The sequence below is a fragment of the Hemicordylus capensis genome, chromosome 5 (assembly GCF_027244095.1).
Source record: "Hemicordylus capensis ecotype Gifberg chromosome 5, rHemCap1.1.pri, whole genome shotgun sequence".
NCBI classification, from domain to species: domain Eukaryota; kingdom Metazoa; phylum Chordata; class Lepidosauria; order Squamata; family Cordylidae; genus Hemicordylus; species Hemicordylus capensis.
Genome location: NC_069661.1, coordinates 43,023,203 through 43,042,884, shown reverse-complemented (window position 1 = coordinate 43,042,884; position 19,682 = coordinate 43,023,203).

Sequence of the window (19,682 nt, the reverse complement as noted above, 5' to 3'; positions counted from 1 at the left end):
CTTAAGGAGAAAAAGACAGTTGCAAAGGGAGGACCTCACCCATACATTTGGGGCCAAAACTATAGGTGTTCTCACAAGCATTAACTGGAAGGACAGGTGTCCTCCCCAGCTTCAAGAGCTGTGCACGCTCCCAAGTTTTGACCGTGCATGAGTAAAAGCTTAGGTAGGAAGAGGAAGGAGTGATCATGTGTGAACTTTGTGCTGGGTAGGATGGCTTTTCCTCCCATCTCATTAAACAGATGTGCAGGTGCTAGGTAGGATGGCACTGGTCTTCCCAGTGCGAGACTCACAGTTGATCACTCCCTCCTCCTCTTACCTAGCTTTTTACTCATGCACAATCAAAAACTGGAAGCACACACAGCTCCTAAGGCTAGGAAGGACACTTGTACTACCCAGTTAATGCTAGTGAAAATAAGCCATACATGTTGTAGTGGGTCTGCTGCTGAAAAACTGCAGTCCTATGTTGAGGTCTCCACCTGTCCCTGTAATCCTTAGGCATGCTTTCTTACTTGTGTCATTTTCAACATCTTCACAGCGGTAGCCAGTGATGCGGGACACACATCATGATAAGAACATCACAAGGTAAAGATGCCAAATATTTTGGAGATAACTTGTATACAGGGCTACCTTATAGGGCTGTGCGCAACCGGCTTTTGAGCTGACGCAGCTTGGTTTGGTCCCTGGTTGAACCAGACTTGGTTTGAGTTTGAACTGAACCGGTTTGACTGGTAAAGGGGAATCTGGTGAGGATTCCGCTTTACCAGTAAAGAGGCAGGTGGGCTGTCCTAAGGGTAGAGGGGGGAAGGAGGGACGTAAAGACCTACTTACAAAGGTCGCAGCTGGCGGCTGGCGTGGTGGTGATGGCCGCGGGAAGAGCAATGGCAGAAACGAACCCCCACTCACCAGCCTCCCCCAGAATAGGTAGAGCCGCTGCTGGCCAGGGCTTCCTTGGCCGATTTCAGGCCTCTGCACATGCGCTGAGGCCAACAGCACTTGTAAGTAGCTATTTACTTCCCTCCTGACCAATCTACCCTTAGGACAGCTGCCTTTACCTGTACAACCACAACTCCTTTATCCCCAGCTACAAGTTATTGTGGCTGCGGATGATGGGAGTTTTAGTTCAGCAGCATCTGGAGTACCACAGGTTGGGAAGCCATGTATTAGCATATGTTTATTGAAGTCTAAAAAGACCATGCCTTTCACAAGCAAAGATAAAGGATATTACAGACAAAGATTTACCTTGCACACATTGATCTATCAATGGTGATTGTTATGCACAGTTCACTCTCTTGGATTGGCAGTTTGCAGTCATATGCCAAAAAGCTGCTTCAGTGTGTGTGTGTGTGTGTGTGTGTGTCCATGTGCATGTCAGCAAGAGCGCTGATACCCTTGGAAAGGGAATGTAGCCACCTCCTTCATCTCCCAGCCAGTGGTCAGACACTTCTGGTTCTCTCGCAGGGTGAGGGGGAGTGGATAAAAATTCCTGTTCTGCTGCTTGCCTAAGAGAGCACCTCTAATGCAGACAAAATAATTGACAGACTTGGCAGTTCAGTTTGTTGTGGTCCATGTATTGCATTGAAATTTTAATTTAACAAAAAAAGAAAATAGTGAGAATTGTGCAAAAACCCGAAATGGGAGAGTGACTTCAGAAGAAGAAAAAAGTCTCCTGTTAAACTAAAAATGATTTTAAATCAGCCCCAGTTAGACTGAATTGCATTTGACATGATTCCCTTTTGAAATGAAACTCCTGATATTAACTTCTGTATTTTACTCAGGGAGAGTATGCTTTGCATATGAATACCTTCATGTGATGAGCTGTCTGCAATAATTTAAGTTTGATTTCTCTAGGTTAATAGTAATAGTCTATTTTGACAACGTGAAAAAAGCAGGATTTTTACAAATCAAAGGCAGTAAAATACATGGGAAAATTGTACACATTAAACAAATTACTTCATCTTTCTAAAATATTTAATAGGATTAAATATAAGTCTGAAATTATATATGTCTGAGAAGAAAGTCTACAAGCTAACAATTTTAAACCTAAGATGATTTAAAGTAACACTTACTACAGGTAATCAAAACAGTTTCTACATTCATCAGTATCTTTGAGCATATATATTACTATCACATGGGATAAGAAAACTAAGGATGATACAGTAAAATATAATATACCCAGCATTTCTTTTGCAAATACAGAATAGATAATAGATATCCCATACTATATTGGGGGCAGGGGGACTATCTCCCCTTCCTTCCACAGTCCCACTCAAAAACATGGATCAGGGAATACCCTCTAATAGGTATTCCCGGATGTTGTCGACTACATCTCCCATAATCCCCAAGCAAAGCTGGGGATGCTGGGAGTTGTAGTCAACAACATCTGGAAATACCTCTTAGAGGGAACACTGGTCTGAGGGTCAGGAGGTGATTTAGTTGAGAGGTTAGTCAGAAATTTTTAAAAAATAGTTAACATTGTGAAGCTCAAACATCTTGTGGTAATAGAATATCTGTAATTCTCACTGGAGGGAATAGTAAACTCAAATTTTGTTTTCTTCTCTCTCTCCCCCACCCATTTTTGATGCATGTTCATTGGTGATCCTTCACCCTGCTAACTTGGCAAAGAGGCACCTTTTACCGTGGTGATTCTCTTTATTTAGCAGGGGGAGAGTAACTGGCCCTGTCCACCCCCAGCACTGTACTTCCAGTGACTGTTGCTGGTGTCTATCTTATGTTTCATTTTAGAATGTGAGCCCTTTGGGGACAGGGATCCATCTTATTTATTTATTGTTTCTCTATGTAAACCGCCCTGAGCCATTTTTTGGAAGGGCGGTATAGAAATTGAATTATTATTTCTTGTTTACACAGTCAGACAGGTGTTATTGACTGGTTTGTTTTATCCAGACATCAAGTCCTTCCCAAGGACCTGGGATGGCTGAATTTTATCATCAATGCTGTTGGTTATTATAGATATCGTCGCAAAATATAGGCTGTTCCCAGTAAAGCTGCTTTTTGTAATTGGTTGATGGTGATTTCTGTGACCCCTATGGTGTTGAGGTACTCTTCAAGGTCTTTTGGGACTGCACCCAGGGCGCCAATTACCACTGGGATTATTTTGGTCTTTTTCTGCCACAGCCTTTCCATTTCAATTTGTAGATCTTTGTATTTGGTGATTTTTTACATTTCTTTTTCTTCTATTCTGCTATCCCCTGGTATTGCTATGTCGATTATTTTGACTTGTTTTTCTTTCTTCTCGACTACAGTGATATCTGGTGTATTATGTGGCAGATGTTTATCTGTTTGTAGTCGGAAGTCCCATAATATTTTTACATCTTCATTTTCTTCAACTTTTTCAATTTTATGGTCCCACCAATTCTTGGCTACAGGTACTGTAGCTTGTATTTTTTGCAGATGTTCCAGTGTATCATCCCTGCTACCTTGTCATGCCTTTGTTTGTAGTCAGTCTGTGCGATCTTCTTACAACAGCTGATCAGGTGGTCCACTGTTTCATCTGCTTCTTTATAAAGGCGGCACATGCTGTTTGTTGTGGATTTTTCGACTTTTGCTCTTATTGCATTTGTTCTTAGTGCCTGTTCTTGTGCAGCCAGTATTAAACCCTCTGTTTCTTTCTTCAAGCTGCCATTCTTAAGCCATTGCCAGGTCTTGCTGATGTCTGATTTTCCACTTATATTGTGCAAATATTGACCATGCAGGGGCTTATTTCTCCATTTTTCTGCTCGGTTCTTGACTTGTTCTTTCTTGTAGGCCTGCTTTGTTTCATTGGTGTTGAATAGTTTCTCGTCCTTGACCATTTTAAGTGCATCTTCTTCACTGTCCTTTATATATTCTTCAAGGCCTCTTTTCTCCTCCTCTACTGTTTGGTGATGATGATGATTTAAAATGGTCATTGTATTGGGTGTTAATCACTGCCATATTGCCCACGTTTTCAGGAGAGGAGAGCTGGTCTTGTGGTGGCAAGCATGACTTGTCCCCCTAGCTAAGCAGGGTCTGCCCTGGTTGCATATGAATGTGAGACTTGATGTGTGAGCATAGTAAGATATTCCCCTTAGGGGATGGAGCCACTCTGGGAAGAGCAGAAGGTTCCAAGTTCCCTCTGAAGACAATATTGAGCTAGATAGACCAATGGTCTGACTCAGTATTTGGCAGTTTCCTATGTTGCTATGTAAGATATTCCCCATTGGGGATGGAGCTGCTCTGGGAAGAGCATCTAGGTTCCAAGTTCCTTCTCTGTCTTTTCCAAGATAGGGCTGAGAGAGATTCCTGCCTGCAATCTTGGAGAAGCTGCTGCCCGTCTGGGTAGACAATACTGAGCTAGATGGACCTATGGTCTGACTCAGTATATGGCAGCTTCCTATGTTCCTATGTGATTCTAACAAAATTCAAAACAAGATGGCATTGCCAGTCTCACATGGAATAATATTTGTTTAACAAGGAATAATATTTGTTTGTATTATTTGTTCTAGGAAATGTGATGATATGTGCCAAGATCTATTGAAGATGAGATAACAGGAAGACAGAATCTCTCGTGTTTCTCATGTTTTTGGATCATAGCAGCCATCAGTCACATTGCATTTGGCTATCTAGTTAATGAAGTGCATCATTAATTGTCGACAAAAATAACAATAACAATGAAGATACAGCCCATATTATGGTGAATTCTACAATAATGGTCCTAACAAGGATAATGCAAACAAATTAGAATGAGCAAATAATTTTGTCAAGTAGCTCATTAAAATGTTCCCTTCAAAATTAATTAGAAGTCAGCTCAGGCAGGAGTCATGTCAAATGGACTGACAGCAGGCAGATGGAAAATTAGAAAATGAATTGCAATTAGGTTTGATGTTCAGCTCACCCAGCCTTATGCATTGACACCTTGGTATATCTATACCTGCCAAAACAGGAAATCTGTAAAAGCACCACATATTATCAAAATGTCTAAAGCATTTAATTTTACATTTATATATGTGTACTATAATTCCGTACACTGCCTAGAGATTTTTATACTAGGCGGTATATAAATTCAATAAATAAATAAATAAATAAATAAATTAAAAAACCTGTAGTCAAATAGGAAGGAAAAAAAGTCAAAATAATCGACATAGCAATAGCAGGGGATAGCAGAATAGAAGAAAAAGAAATAGAAAATATCACAAAATACAAAGATCTACAAATTGAAATTGAAAGCCTGTGGCAGAAAAAGACCAAAATCATCCCAGTGGTAACTGGCGCCCTAGGTACAATTCCAAAAGACCTTGAAGAGTACCTCAACACCATAGGGGTCACAGAAATCACCACCAGCCAATTACAAAAAGCAGCTTTGCTGGGAACAGCCTATATTCTGCGACGATATCTATAATAACAGCAACAACATTGATAATAAAATTCAGCCATCCCAGGTCCTTGGGAAGGACTTGATGTCTGGATAAAACAAACCAGTCAATAACACCTGTCTGTGTAAATAAATAAATAATAATAATAATAAATGTATCACTAGGCTGAACTGATCCAGATGCTCCCATATACCCATGTCGTTAACCCAGAGTTTAGGAAAACTGGAAAGAATTAAATTTTGGGAAGTGCTTGTTGCTGCCTCAGGGCAAAAGGTGCGTGTTTCATGGAGTTCCGTGCAAATTTCTGCAGCAATTTTTAAAATGGAAAGCAGTTATTGAGGGCTGCAAACAGGAGCAGAGGAAAGATGAATGGTAAGGAAATGCTTAAACCTTTCCCTGCTCATTGTTCCCCTCCCCCTTAAAGTCACCTCACCCCAAGCTCTCCAGAAGAGAAAAAAAATACAGGTCCCCATAACTTTTTTCCTTTCTAGGGAGAATAGCAAGTTTGAGGAGGGTGATTTTCAAGGGGAAAAATTGCTGGCAAGAAAAGAGTTTCATCCCTCCTTCTACCTACAGATCCTTCTCTCCTAATTTCAGTCTTCAATGAAGAGCCCAGAGCAAATGGAAGACAAAAGCAGAGAAGCAGCTCATTGCTTTCACCCCTGGCCTGTTGTACATCTGAAAGCTCAAACCATGGTGCAGTTTCTTAACTGTGGTTAACACAAACCATGGTTTCATGTTATGTCTGAGGCTGCCTTTGGACGTCTCAGGAAACCTGAAGCCAACTCACTTAGGTCCCCCCCCCCCCCGCAACATATAAACTGTCGGAGCCATGGTTCTGGGACCAAACCGCAGCTGCAGTTCCCATCCCCCATCCTCTAATTGAACCCTTGGTTGTAAGTAAGGTTCACTTACCAAACTGAGGAAATAGTTTGCAATAGAAAGTTTATCTTTTATCATTTGCTTTTATAGTGACCTCAATCGCCTCTTGAACAGAAGCAGACAAATTTGGTAAAAAGGCATATTTCTTGGGTTGAGAGTGGAATGCTTTGAACAATTAATGCTCACTTTATATAATGCGCTCAAAACTCATTCCAAGTATTATGACAAATTCTTGGCAAGCGAAGGCACTGTAGAGACTCACCCGCATATATAATTCAAATAATCTAATTTAAGGCTTTGAGATTTACAAATTGTTGGAAAAGAATTGCTAACATCTTTGAATTACAAGCCAGCTCACTGTCTCTACTAGAGTTTTCAAATGGAAAGCTTTCAAAAAAATGTCTCTTTTTCTCCTCAGGTCCTACAAATGCTGAATGACAAAAAAGTCCTGACATTTCAGGCAGTGCTGAGCAACGGTCAGAATGACTATTTGGCACTAGAAGAGCTCAAAATGGAGGGAAGCTAAGCAGCCTCTTTTTAGGTATTGTTTTTGGAGATGAATAATAACTATGACATTTTGGAGGGGAAGCATTACATGGCCTATGCCTTCATCTTGCTACAGGGACAGCCCTTTCATGAGGCAGGCTGAGGCGTTTCCCTCAGGTGCAGGCATACGGAGTGGTGCAGGAGACAGCAAGCACTGGCACCACAGGCACCACCCCATAGGGCTTCCCTGTTGCAGGTCCCCTTCCTCTCCCCACTTGGGCATGCTGTTCATTTCTTCTTCCTTGTCCTGCTGGGACCCACTTCCTTTCCCCAACCGTTACCCTAGGAATGCTCCTCCTGCCACTGCCTGGCTTGATGGCATCATCTGAGAATACCTGCTTGCTGCCACCATGGCCTTAACACCATGGCCTGAGATTGCCAAGCACCTGTCCTCAGATGGGAGGGAGTCATATTGTCCTTTGCCTCAGGCAACAACATGTCTCGGGCCATCCCTGTTTGCTGTGCTTCCATTCTTTTGCCAGTATCTGTAATAGTATGCATGAATTTTTATTTTATTTTATTTTATTTTATTTTATTTTATTTTATTTTATTTTATTTTATTTTATGTATGTATGTTCTATACCGCCTAGTATAGACATCTCTAGGTGGTTTGCAGATTAAATTACATATATTGGCAGAAGAATGGGAAAAGAAGTGTGTCCCAGAAGGGCGAGGAGGGAGAAATGAACAGCATGCCCACGTGCGGTGAGGAAGGGTAGTGGCAGTAGGGAGGCCCATTGGGGTTGTGCCTATGATGCCAGTGCTTTCTGTCTCCTGTGGCCCTCCTTGTGCCTGCACTTGAGGTAAATGCCTTGCCCTGGCTCATGAAAGCTGCCCCTGCCACCCCGATAGCCAGGTGAAGGAATATGCGATGTAATCCTTCCCCTCCAAAATGTCATAGGTATTATTTGCCTCCAAAAACAACTCACAAAAAGAGGTGAAGGTGTGTACCATACAATTCTTTCCCTCCAAAGTGTCATAGGTATTATTTCCCTCCTAAAACAATGCATAAAAGGGGCACTTAACTTCCCTACATTTTTCGCTCTTTTGGTGCCAAATAGTCAGTCAATAGTTGCATTTCCTGAGGGAGCAGGGGTGGGGAGTGAGATGCATTTTTCCCAACAAAGAAAAAGAAAAGTGGGGACATTTCCAGGCACTTGCCACTTGTCAGAGGTGTGCATCCTTCCTGTTTCATGAATGAGTTCATCATGTATCAGTATATTCTACCACCATGTGTGCAGCAGGGGGCAACAATAGGTCGTGTTAGATCCTACTGACTACATGTGAATAGTACCTTGGAAGCCAGTGTGCTTTAGTGTTGGACTAGGAGTGGGGGAGACCCAAGTTCAAATCTCTGTTCAGCTATGAAACTCATTGGGTGACTCTGGGCCAGTCACTTAGCTCTCAGCCTAACTGGGCCAGTCACTTAACTCACAGGGTTATTGTGAGGATAAAAATAACCATGTACACTGCTCTGGGATCCTTGGAGGAAGAGTGGGATATAAATGTAGTTAATAAAATAAAATATGTAGTAATGGTGAGGAAGGTGCAATGAAGAATGGTTCTGCACATTTTCATGCAATTACTATCGACCACCAAATGGCAGCAAAACAGTTACATGAAACAGTCCCTAGAATCTTGAAGCATGTACAAACATTTGCATGATTAAATCTTCAGGAAACATGCAAATTTTCACATGTAGATTATTTCAAATAATAAAAAACCAGATAATGGAGTGTTGATTGTAATTCTGTTGTTTTATAATTCTTAATCATTCATACTGTATATTGTCTTGGCAGTGTTTCAGTCTCAGGAAGAATGGAGACTGGGGTGCCACTGAATGCAAAAGAAACCAACACTAAAAGTTCTTGGTCAAAGTATCTTCAATAGGAGTTGTGGCATAGTTCTACTATACTTTTTAAAATTGTCCTTTAAGGTCCTTAGCTTTGGAAACCAATTTTGAGGAAGGAAAAATATAGTTTTCACAGGGATTTTAGTAATTCAGTTAATGATTATTAATGTTCTTAGTAAGCATTAGTTATTACATCATATGCCTTCCAACTTTCATCAAATGACAACAGGTACGAACATTATAATAATTTAGGAACATAGGAAGCTGCCATATACTGAGTCATACCATAGGTCCATCTAGATCAGTATTGTCTACCCAGACTGGCAGCAGCTTCTCCAAGATTGCAGGCAGGAATCTCTCTCAGCCCTATCTTGGAGAAGACATGGAGGGAACTTGGAGCCTTCTGCTCTTCCCAGAGTGGCTCCATCCCCTGAGGGGAATATCTTACAGTGCTCACGCTTCGTCTCCCATTCATATGCAACCAGGGCAGATCCTGCTTAGCTAAGGGAACAAGTCATATTTGCTACCACAAGACCAGCTCTGGTGAAGTATCTGGCAGACTCTGGTGAAGTATAGAGAAAATGTGGTGAAGAAACCACTTCAAATATATGTTGTTCCAGGGAGTCCTATTAAAGAAAGAATAGCCATTTGAAAACTCTGTGTGCTTCAAACAAGGAAGCTCTGTCACATCCAAAAGATAAGATATAACATTTCCAAGAGTCACTAGTGAGTTTGTCTCCACATGGACCAATCAGTTAGACCTCTCATTGAGCTGTATTGATTTCAACAGCTTCAGCTGAGTTTGTGCTTGCTTGAAAAGAACTTCCCACTCCACTTTCTATTTTTTTCTCCCTATCTTGAGAATGAAAAGTTAGTGATGGGGAGGAGTTTTTCATACATTAATGCTTGCTATATGTCCAGCAGATATTGATACAAGCATCTGTAATAACACAAGTGTAAAATAATACTGTCCTCTGCATCCAGTCCACTCTTGAGAAACATTCCAAAAGGGAGATACTATGGAATTTAAATTACAATTGAGCAATGCTGATTTTGCAGAATTACAATGAGCATGTAGCCCATACAGAAAAATACTCAGTTGCATCATTTGAGAGATAAATGCCTGCAGATGTACCTCAAGTTGGCCTCATAATTGCTGAAGACAAAATGCCCTTCTGGTTATAAGCACCTTGGCAAATGGCATCTTCCGTTTCCACACTAATTGGAGTGAGAAGCTCATCTAGATATAGAACAACAGTGAGATAATGGCCCGGTTCCTAATGTCTGGTATCTCTGTCCTTGTATTCTTGGCCTTATGGTTATTAGCACAACAGATGGCTAAGATTTTTGACACCTGTCCCAGCTGCTCTGCTTTCACTACTGCTTGCAGAAACAAAAGCCATTTGTCAAAGAATCTAATTGACAAAAGCCAAGTGAGGTGAGATAGCAATTTCAGAGAAGAGTAAATGAACTGCTAATAACTGCAAGCAAATTGGCAAGTTGTATTCTTTGGTGTAGGTAAGCACACAGAAGTAAACCTGTGTCAATTAACCAAATCATATCCTATGGTAGCATACTTATTATACGATAAGATTTTTGATGTGCTACAGTGTCTTAAAATAACATTGCCTTCAGGATATTGGTCATATTTCCTACCCATCTGTATGAAAATGTGGCTGAGCAGAAAAATACCATTTGCTACCTAGGAACGAAACATGTAAAGTATACTGTTTTGAAAGTAACTTGTTTTGTTACAATTCCACAAGAACAAAACTCTCTTAAATTTATTGCTTTTGAGCATACAAAAGTGATCCTTATTTAAACTGCCCAGCCAGTTTGCTTTGAGGGTATCATCTTCATCATTATTCTGATTATTTATTTCCCTGAGAAGTTGCATTCACTGGCTAAACATTGTTTCTACTCTGTTTGCTGCATTGCCTGAAGTGAATTTAGCAGGCAGACTAATCTGTTATTCTACATCATCTCTTCCATTTCCCCTTCACAATTTCTATTATCTTTATTCTAGTCCGTTAATATGTCCAAGAAGTTAGTTGCCCCTAGAACTTATTTTGACAGCATGCCATCTGCATTGCCTGTTCCAGTTGAGACTGTCATTTACACCATATATGTGTATTCATTCTTCATGTAGTGGGTTCATCTTAGCATGTGCAGAATGCCTTTCTCTTACACCCTGGATAACTATTTTTATTTTTTATTTATTCAACGTATTTTTATACCGCCCAAAACTTACATCTCTGGGCAGTTTACAACAAAATAGAAAGTAAATCAGTTAAAACAGAAACAAAAAGTTTAAAACAACACAAGAATTTTATTTTTTTAAAAACAGCATTAAAACCATTTTTAAAAGCCTGGGTGAACAGAGGCATCTTTAGACTTTGTAAAAGCTATCAGAGATGGGGAGGCTCCTATTTCACTAGGGAGCGCATTCCAAAGCCTCGGGGCAGCAGCGGAGAAGGCCCGTCCCTGAGTGGCTACCAGACAAGCCGGTGGCAAATGCAGACGGACCTCTCCTGATTAACTCAGTGGGTGGTGGGGTTAATGACGAAAAAGACATTCTCTTAAATACCCAGGGCCCAAGCTGTTTAGGGCCTTATAGTTTATAACCAACACCTTGTATTTTGCCGAGAGACATATCGGCAGCCAGTGTAGCTCCTTCGATACAGGATATATATCCAGTGCTACGGCTGCCAACCCTCCAGGATTTGCCTAGCGTTTCCAGGAATCAGCATCCATTTCCAGGTGAATATTGCCTTGAATGGCTTGATATTCTGAAAAATATTAGGAAAAGAAAAACATTGGAAAAACATTATTCAGGAATAGTTTCAGTCAGAGTGATCAACCCTATCCAGTCAGTGTCCATGCCTCTGAGAACAGGAAAAGAAGGACTTGTAAGTGGTTCCCGGGCAGACTTCGGCCTCAGGGTTTCACATGTTTAGACATTTCATAACAAGGCTTCAGTCCTAAAGACAATTATTTGGGAATGGGTGAGGCTTATCACTGACCAAGGAAAAAAAAAGGCTTTGCTAGTAGTATTGCCAGACATGGGAAAGGAAAGTTGGGTTTTCCATTCCTGTCTGATGTTCCTGATAAAAATCAGTGGCACAGCAAGGTTGGAGAAGCTAGGACAAAAATGGAAGATGTGCCCCTTCCTCCCCACCTTCTTTTTCAGAGAGGTATGAGGGGGTGAGCGAAGAGCAATCTATCACCCAACCAGTGGGCCCCCTCCCTCAAGGACCCAGGGACATTTATCCCCCTTCTCAATTGTAGCTACGTCCCTGGATCTGTTCAAGGAGGAGAAGAGAGCTGGTCTTGCAGTAACAAGTATGACTTGTCCCTTTAGCTAAGCAGGGCCTGCCCTGTTGGCATATGAATTGGAGACTTGATGTATGAGCATTGCAAGATATTCCGGGAAGAGCAGAAGGTTCCAAGTTCCCTCCCTGGCATCTTCAAGATAGGGCTGAGAGAGATTCCTGCCTGCAACCTTGAAGAAGCTGCTGCCAGTTTGTAGATGATACTGATCTAGATGGACCTATGGTATGACTCAGTATATGGCAGCTTCCTATGTTCCTAAGGCCTATCTAGTTCAATATCCTACTCCATCTCCTGCTTCTACTCACCTGCCACTGGCTTTCAGAGGCACTGACTCATCGAGACTAATAGTCAGACTAATATCCCAAGCCCAGGGCATGCCCCCTTTGCATGTGATGTCACACACAAGGGGTGTGGCTTTGGCTTGGGATAGCCTGAGCAAGTGCACCGCCTCTTGTTTCAGGCATTTGCTGCCTGACAGTGTTTATTTCCCTCCCTCTCCCTTGCTGGAGGGCGAGGAAGGGAAATAAATCCTGTCAGGCAGCAAGCGCTGCCTGGAAATGAGATGGGGAGGACAGTGGCAGGCTTTCTGGCCATCGAGCCTCGCTCCCTTTGCATGTGATGTCACGCACATGGGGTTTCACGGGACGGGCTGCCGAGCGGGGCAGAACACAGACTACCGTTCAGCTGGCTCCGCTACTGCGCCCTATTCAGTCATTCAAAAGCTTATAGCTGCCTAAAGGGGGTCAGAAATCCCAACCCCCATTTCAGTCACTTCCTTTATCTTATTGCTCACAGAAACAGCAGCGTTTGTGAGAAGAAGGAAGCACCATAACTACGATGAGAGGCACTTCCATGACTGGCAGCTGGAGGTGATCCATGCTGCTGATCACTCTGCCATCATGGTTATGGTGCTTCCCTTTTCACACAAATGCTGCCGTTTCCATGAGGGATGTGATTGACATGTGGGCTTCCAACCCCCTTTAAGGCAACATGTTTAGTAGCGGTTTCTTTGAATAGGGCTGTAATGTTTCCTTCATGCATGATGTAAAATGCATATGTATATGCTCGCCTGTACTATGCTTTAGCTCTTTTTAGTGAGTTATTGGCTTTGTTTATATTTTGAGTTCTCTACTATGAATTCACTAATGGCCCCTCAACTATTCCTCACAGGATGAGGTTTCCCAATCCCTCACCATCTTTGTTGCTCTCCTCTGAACATGTTTCAGTTTATCAATGTCCTTCCCAAAGGGCAGTGCCCAGAATTAGACAGTGGCTGATGTAATGAGACACACAGAGTAGGAGGGTCTGTTCTGCAATCCATTTCCATTTTTACAGAGTGCTTTCGGTGTGTGAGGGCCTCCCAACGCAATTCCATAGGCCTTCCTAACACACTCCCTTCGTTAGTCAGGATCTCAGCCAGTATTCAAAGAGAGTACAGAACAGAGTGGAACTATTACTTCTCATGAAGTGCTACAGTAGGTAATACAACTCTTTTGCTATGTCAGTGTATTTTTAATGTGAGAAACCACTTTTTGCTGTCTTTGCATGTGCTGCTAATGCTACAAGTCTTGCCAGGAAACTAATACTTCTAGAGTCTCAGACTGAGCCAAAAGTCATTAAATTAGTGAGCTATAAAAACATGCCAACCTGAGTCAAAGGCTTGATGCTCAGGCTATGTTCCTTGGGACTTTCCGTCCTAACTGCCATTAGTCTTAATGGGAATTGAGTACAAACCATGCATGAGATGAGACCATATCTTTTTTGGCGGGAAGGGTGGGGGTGAATAATTATGTCCTCTGGAAACTGAAAGCCCTTAGTCAAACAGACTACATGGATAATTTTGGCTGACAGGATCAAACAAATCCCTTGCCGCTGAGCCGATGACATTTTGTAATACTGTACCACTTTGGAGGCATTTCTCTTGCTGATTAAGAAGAAAAGTAATTTGAGGAAGATATACAGAAAAGCGTTGGCAAAGTTACACAGGAGGAAAATGAGTCAATTTATTTGAATCATGAGAGAAATGAAGGGAAACAGATAAAAAAGTTCCAATACAGAGTTTGCCTGTTAATTACCTATGGTAATCTAGGCTGCATGGATTTAATTGGTATTCTTTTGCTCTTGAATGTGTTGAGGAGCAAAGGTTGTAATCCTATGCAGAATTACTTAGGCCCACTGTGTTGCTGAGCAAACATGCTATGGCCCGGGTCATACATAACATGGAACTGCAGGTCCAATGGACCCATGGTTCCATACTGCTCTGCTCTCCCATCTGTATTTGGACATTAACTTGACAGAAGGATAGCCCACATAGCTAATTGGGCTGGAGTGAGGGAATATCTTCCTTCCTCAACTCCGGTTTTGTGGGGTCCAAACTGCAGTGCAAACATTTGTACGTAACACTGGTATCGTAGAAATGGAGTTTGTGGTGGCAAAATTCCACTCTGACCAAAGGTTCAGAGTGGAGTTTGGTGAGAGAAACCATGAATCATTTTCCCCTTCAAACTCTATTTCCCCAAGTTCGTACATTCAGATTGGGAAACTGGAGCTGAGGGGATCTCCAGTTCTCCAGTTGCATATGAACCATGTCATGGGATCTGTAAGTGGACTTTGTAACGTACCGTATTTACCCAAATAGAAGATGACTCTGAATTTAAGATGATGCCTTAAAAGACAGAGGTTAAATACAGGTTCTGGTATTTACCAAAAACAAAGAAGATTCTGAATTCAATACAACCCTCCTATATTTAACTTAAAAGAACTGGGGGTGGGGGGGGAACCTCATCTTGGATTTTGGTAAATAGGGTATGCTTTTGGAGTTGAATTACAAAACACATGAGTTTTAGAAAGCAGTTTTTTTCTTTTGCCACATGTCAGGGGTTCCCAACCTTTGGCTCCCAGATCTTGTTGGACTACAGCTCCCACAATCCCCAGCCACCATATCCACAATAGCCACAGTCAGATCCCTGTGTAGTACCCATCCAGCCAATCTGCCGCACAAGATCCTATGGCCTCTCATCCCAAACTAGACCTCAGCCAAATGCCTGGGGGCAAATGTTTTGGGTGCAAAAGAAGGTTTCAGGGGGCACAAAATATTTCCTGAAAGATCTCCATCTGATTGATTCACTGCAGTTTATTTGGTTCCCCAAGTGGCTGCAACTACAGTGCCTTTTTTTTGCTTCGAAATTGACCCACCCATTCACCCTAATAAAAATGGCATTGCTACATAGGCAGTCAGAGCTGGCTAATGGTATATGACATTGGACCAGTTCAGACAATGAGGCGATTCTCACGATTGCCCAAAAGTGGGCTAAGGGAGCCTAGCCTGCTTTTTGGCGATCGTATGCTGCCACAGGAGCTGTGTGGCTCCCGGCAGCTAACTGCCCTAAATACCCCTCCCCTAAGATGAGGTTAATGGAGTGAGCACTTTGTTAACCTCCTCTTTTTTCTCGTGTGTTGCCATGGCGTGAGGCAACATATGAATAGACGCCCAACCAGGAGGCTGCAAGCATCCTCCCGGGCTTGGGAATTTCTCTAGGATGCCCAGCGTGCTCACGCGGGGCATCCTGGAACTTCCAAGGGCCACACGGCCCCCGATTCCCGCAGGGCCCACTGGCTCCATGACAGAGCCAACAGTCATGTGGGCAGCTGATCCTGCCGCTCAGGGCTGCAGGCTTGATCATCTGCAGGGAGAGCGGGTGAAGCTCGCTTTCCCTGCAGACCTGACTTAAGCTCTTCTCACTGATCTTGAGAAGAGCTTCAATATGTTTTCCCCAAACCAGACCATGTGATTAAAAAGAGGACATACGAAGTGTCTGCCCATCATTATGTCTTTGACATTCTAACATCTTCCTGGTGTGAATGTGCCATCCAAATGGCCATTCGACATGGGCTCCAAATACTAATTTAAACTATTATTTGTGGTGCATGTAGGGGTGGCTAGGTTATCTGCCCCCACAAGCAATAAATGAATGTGTTGGGAGGATGCCGGGATATCTGCAAAAACCATCATGAAGGGCCTGAATAGGCATGTTCCCCTTTTAATAGTGTGAGCTAGAAAAGTATAGTCCAAACCAGCTCAATATAACTGAAGCAAATGAAGCTATATGTAAACAGCATTTACATATTGCCTTTGTTCCATGGTTAGTGCTTTATAAATGGTTTATTAATCATGTACACCTGAATGCCTTACAACATGGGTTTCAAGAAATTAACCATAGAATTAACTGCGAGTAAATGTGACGTAAACATTTAACATTTTCTTGTTTTGGTAATTAAGGTATCTTAGTTAGAGGTCTGAAGGGGGGAGTGGAGTTTCCATTCCTTGTTGTTTAAAAGCTCTTTGTTTTAGTCATTCAGTCATTAAGATCACATTCACTTACTACTACTTCCATTCATTTCCATTCATTTATTTTCATTTGCCATTACTTTCCATGGGAGATGGGCCAGGACAAAAATAATGGTCCATAACTGTAATCAAGCAAAGCTGTTGCATTAAAGACATTTGGCAATGTAAACACCCAGTGCATGACAAATACAGTGGTCCCTCGACTTACATAGTTAATCCGTTCCAAATGGACGTTCGTAAGTCGAAATTTTCGTAGGTCGAAAAGCTCACCCACGGAGGTCTGGAAACACTCGTAAGTCGAGGAAACCGCATCTAAAAATTCGTAAGTCGAGGAAGCCAAATCTAAACCGCCAACTACTTCTGGTCTTTTTTGGCGTCCGTAAGTCGAAAACGTTGGTTGTCGAGTAGTTCGTAGGTCGAGGGACTACTGTAGTTGCTTGGAGGCAAAGCACATCCCTTTGTGTGCTTGGGTTGCAATCAGCCCAAGCACACACAATCCTGGCACCAGGGCTATGGGCACGCTTGCACCCTTAACTGTGGCTAAAGGCCAGGCTTACAAGTGGGGCAAGGCAGGCTGGCAGCACCAGGATCTGTGCGGATGCCAGCACTGCACACAAGCAGCCTAACCCAGGCTGGCCTGTCCTAGCCTGGGTTAGGCTGCTTGTGAGAACAGCCTTTCTGTCTTTATCTCCATGGGCCAGGAGGGCCCCAGACCACCACCACCACCACCACCACCACCACCACCACCAGCAGTCTCAGTCTGTGCTGTTGCAGTCTCTCTGATCCTTCCTCCTCTCCTGAGCGGCACATTATAAGGGCTCTCTGGCCTCCCAGTCCCTTAAATACATTTTGAAAATATCTCCTTTGGCCTTCCAATCCCCCCTCCCTCCTCCTCCAACCAGTGGGGACACAGCTGCCCATGACAACGCTTGATTTGTATGATAACGAGCCAACCAAGAGGCAAGGAGATTGCAAACCAATCAGAAGCCAATGCCAGAAAAGTAATCAGCAAGGGAAAAACAGCTCTCCAAAATGGTGCTCGGAACATTGAAACGTTCCAGTCGAAATGGGATTGTTCTATTCGGAGTTTAAAACAGGCCCTTCATTTGAAGGGCATTCTGTTTCAAGCTTGAAATATTCAAAATTGCCCATTTCAATTCAGAATGTTCCGACCGCAAAATGTTCTGCACATCCCTATCCTCTTGCCCCCAGAGTCCTCAGAGGTGGGTTGTATTTTGCTCCCTACAACTCTTTCTGCACTTCCTTCCTGTTAAAAGAAGCTGGTTTCTCCACTGAAAGCATTGGGAAATGAAAATAAATGGAAGTTACAAAAATGAACGAAGGCATGAAAAGTCAAGACTTCATTACACATTCTGTTAATTTGACATTTGTTTCATAATGAATTAAAATGGAACTTAGTGAGCTCATTTGGTTCATGTTTTCATTTGTTAGGACTGAATGCCCCCAAACATAATGTGCTTGAGTTGCATGTTTGAATGTTTGGTCTGTGGGTCATGTGGAGAAGCAATGCTGTTGAGATCCAGGGAGACAAGTTTGATGGGCGGATCAGCTTGTTATCTGAAACAGAACATTCTACATTCCCTCCTTTTTGATCTCCCGCCCTTCCCAATAACTCGTTAGCTTTTGTCAGACCGCTTGCTGTCAGCCACACTGCCTCCTCATTGATCTTCTGTTCTCACCAACAGCCACGGGTTATGAGCTGTAACAACAAATGTTTTTGAAATTAAACGTTAATAATGTCTGTTGGCATTAATGCACTATGTGTGATGCTTCCTTATACATTCACTCCTTCGGTTATTTTAGAGTGGTTTAGAATGGCTCCAATCCAGCTCTGTTTGCAAGCAGTAACTATGTTGTAATCAGTGCCATGGTCATTACAAGTTAATTGCAAATGAACACAGTGGGGGAACATTCTAATCTTCTTTGGTGTGAATCACAGGTATTTGTCTCTTTGTGTTTGCTCAGCAACTCAGAATCCACTAGAATTCTACAATCTCTAAGTTTCAGAAATGGGGCGGGGGGGGGGAGACCTTTTCCTCAGAAAAACAGATAGGTTGAAATTAAGGAAGGTTGCCAAAGTTCATACTAACCTGGTCCAGAATATTTAAGTACTGTATGTATGTATTTCTATACTGCCCTATCTGAATGCTCTGGGCAGTGTACAACAACAAATCCATTTTTAAAAATAGACATAAAACAATCTAAAACAAATTCAAAAACAGTTTAGAAACATTAAAAACCTTTAAGAACAACCTTGGAAGGCCAGACCAAACAAATGAGTTTTTAGGGCTCTCTTTAAGGTCAACAAGGAGCCCAAATTATGAATTTGTCCATCCCAAAATGCTTGGCTATACAGCGGATCAAGTGGCATTTCCTCCAAAAGTTATTTGCTGGCTCAGAACATAAAATGTGGTTCTATGTATGTGCAGTAAGCAGCACACCAGGTGCCTAAAGCTACTTGCCTTGGAAGATGTGAAGTTAATGGGAGATCATATGAACAGAAGGGGAGTCAAGGGAAAGAAAGGCAATGCATCCATTGACACCGGGTAATAGGTTCTAAATTAGTTGTTGGAGAAACAAATACACGAGTTAGAATATTATTTAACCAATAACTCATATTTCCCTTGTCACAAAAAATTAGGGATGTGGAGAATGGAAAGCAGCCTGAAAGCCTGCCATTTTGAAGGTGTGTTTGTGTGCTTAAAACCTTTCCCCCTTAGCTTGGATGGCTTTAAAAGGGTCCTACTCATGGAGGACAAATCTATCAGTGGCTACTAGTTTGATGGCTATAGGGCACCTCCATCTTCAGAGACAAGATGCCTCTAATATCAGTTTCAGGGGAGCAACAGCAGGAGAGAAAACATGCCCTCTCCTCTTGCCTGCAGACTTCTCAGAGGCATCTGGTGGGCTCCTGAGGGAAACAGGATGCTGGATTAGATGGGCTTTGGCCTGATCCAGCAGGGCTGTTTTTGTTTGGTTATATGGGATGTGGTGATGGCCACTAGTTTATATTCTTACGTTTCCCCAATGCCACTAGCTATTTTCCCTCTTAGTCATATGTCACTGTTGCATTACAGAGGAGTAGTACCATGGACATTGATGCCACTATATAAATAATGATATTTATGTTAAATACAGTTCCCAATCAATATTATGTTGGTTAACAAACCCAGTCGTTTCCCTTTCTCCTTCCAGCGGCAACACCTGTCATAACAGTACCTGATACTTAACAAGCTCATCAAGGGTATATTTTTTGCTCAGAGCATCCTTTTTATCTGCACAACAGTATTCCAGTTCCCAACTTTTATATTAGCTATCTGCCCTCCCCATTTAATCCCCCAAGAAGTTGTGC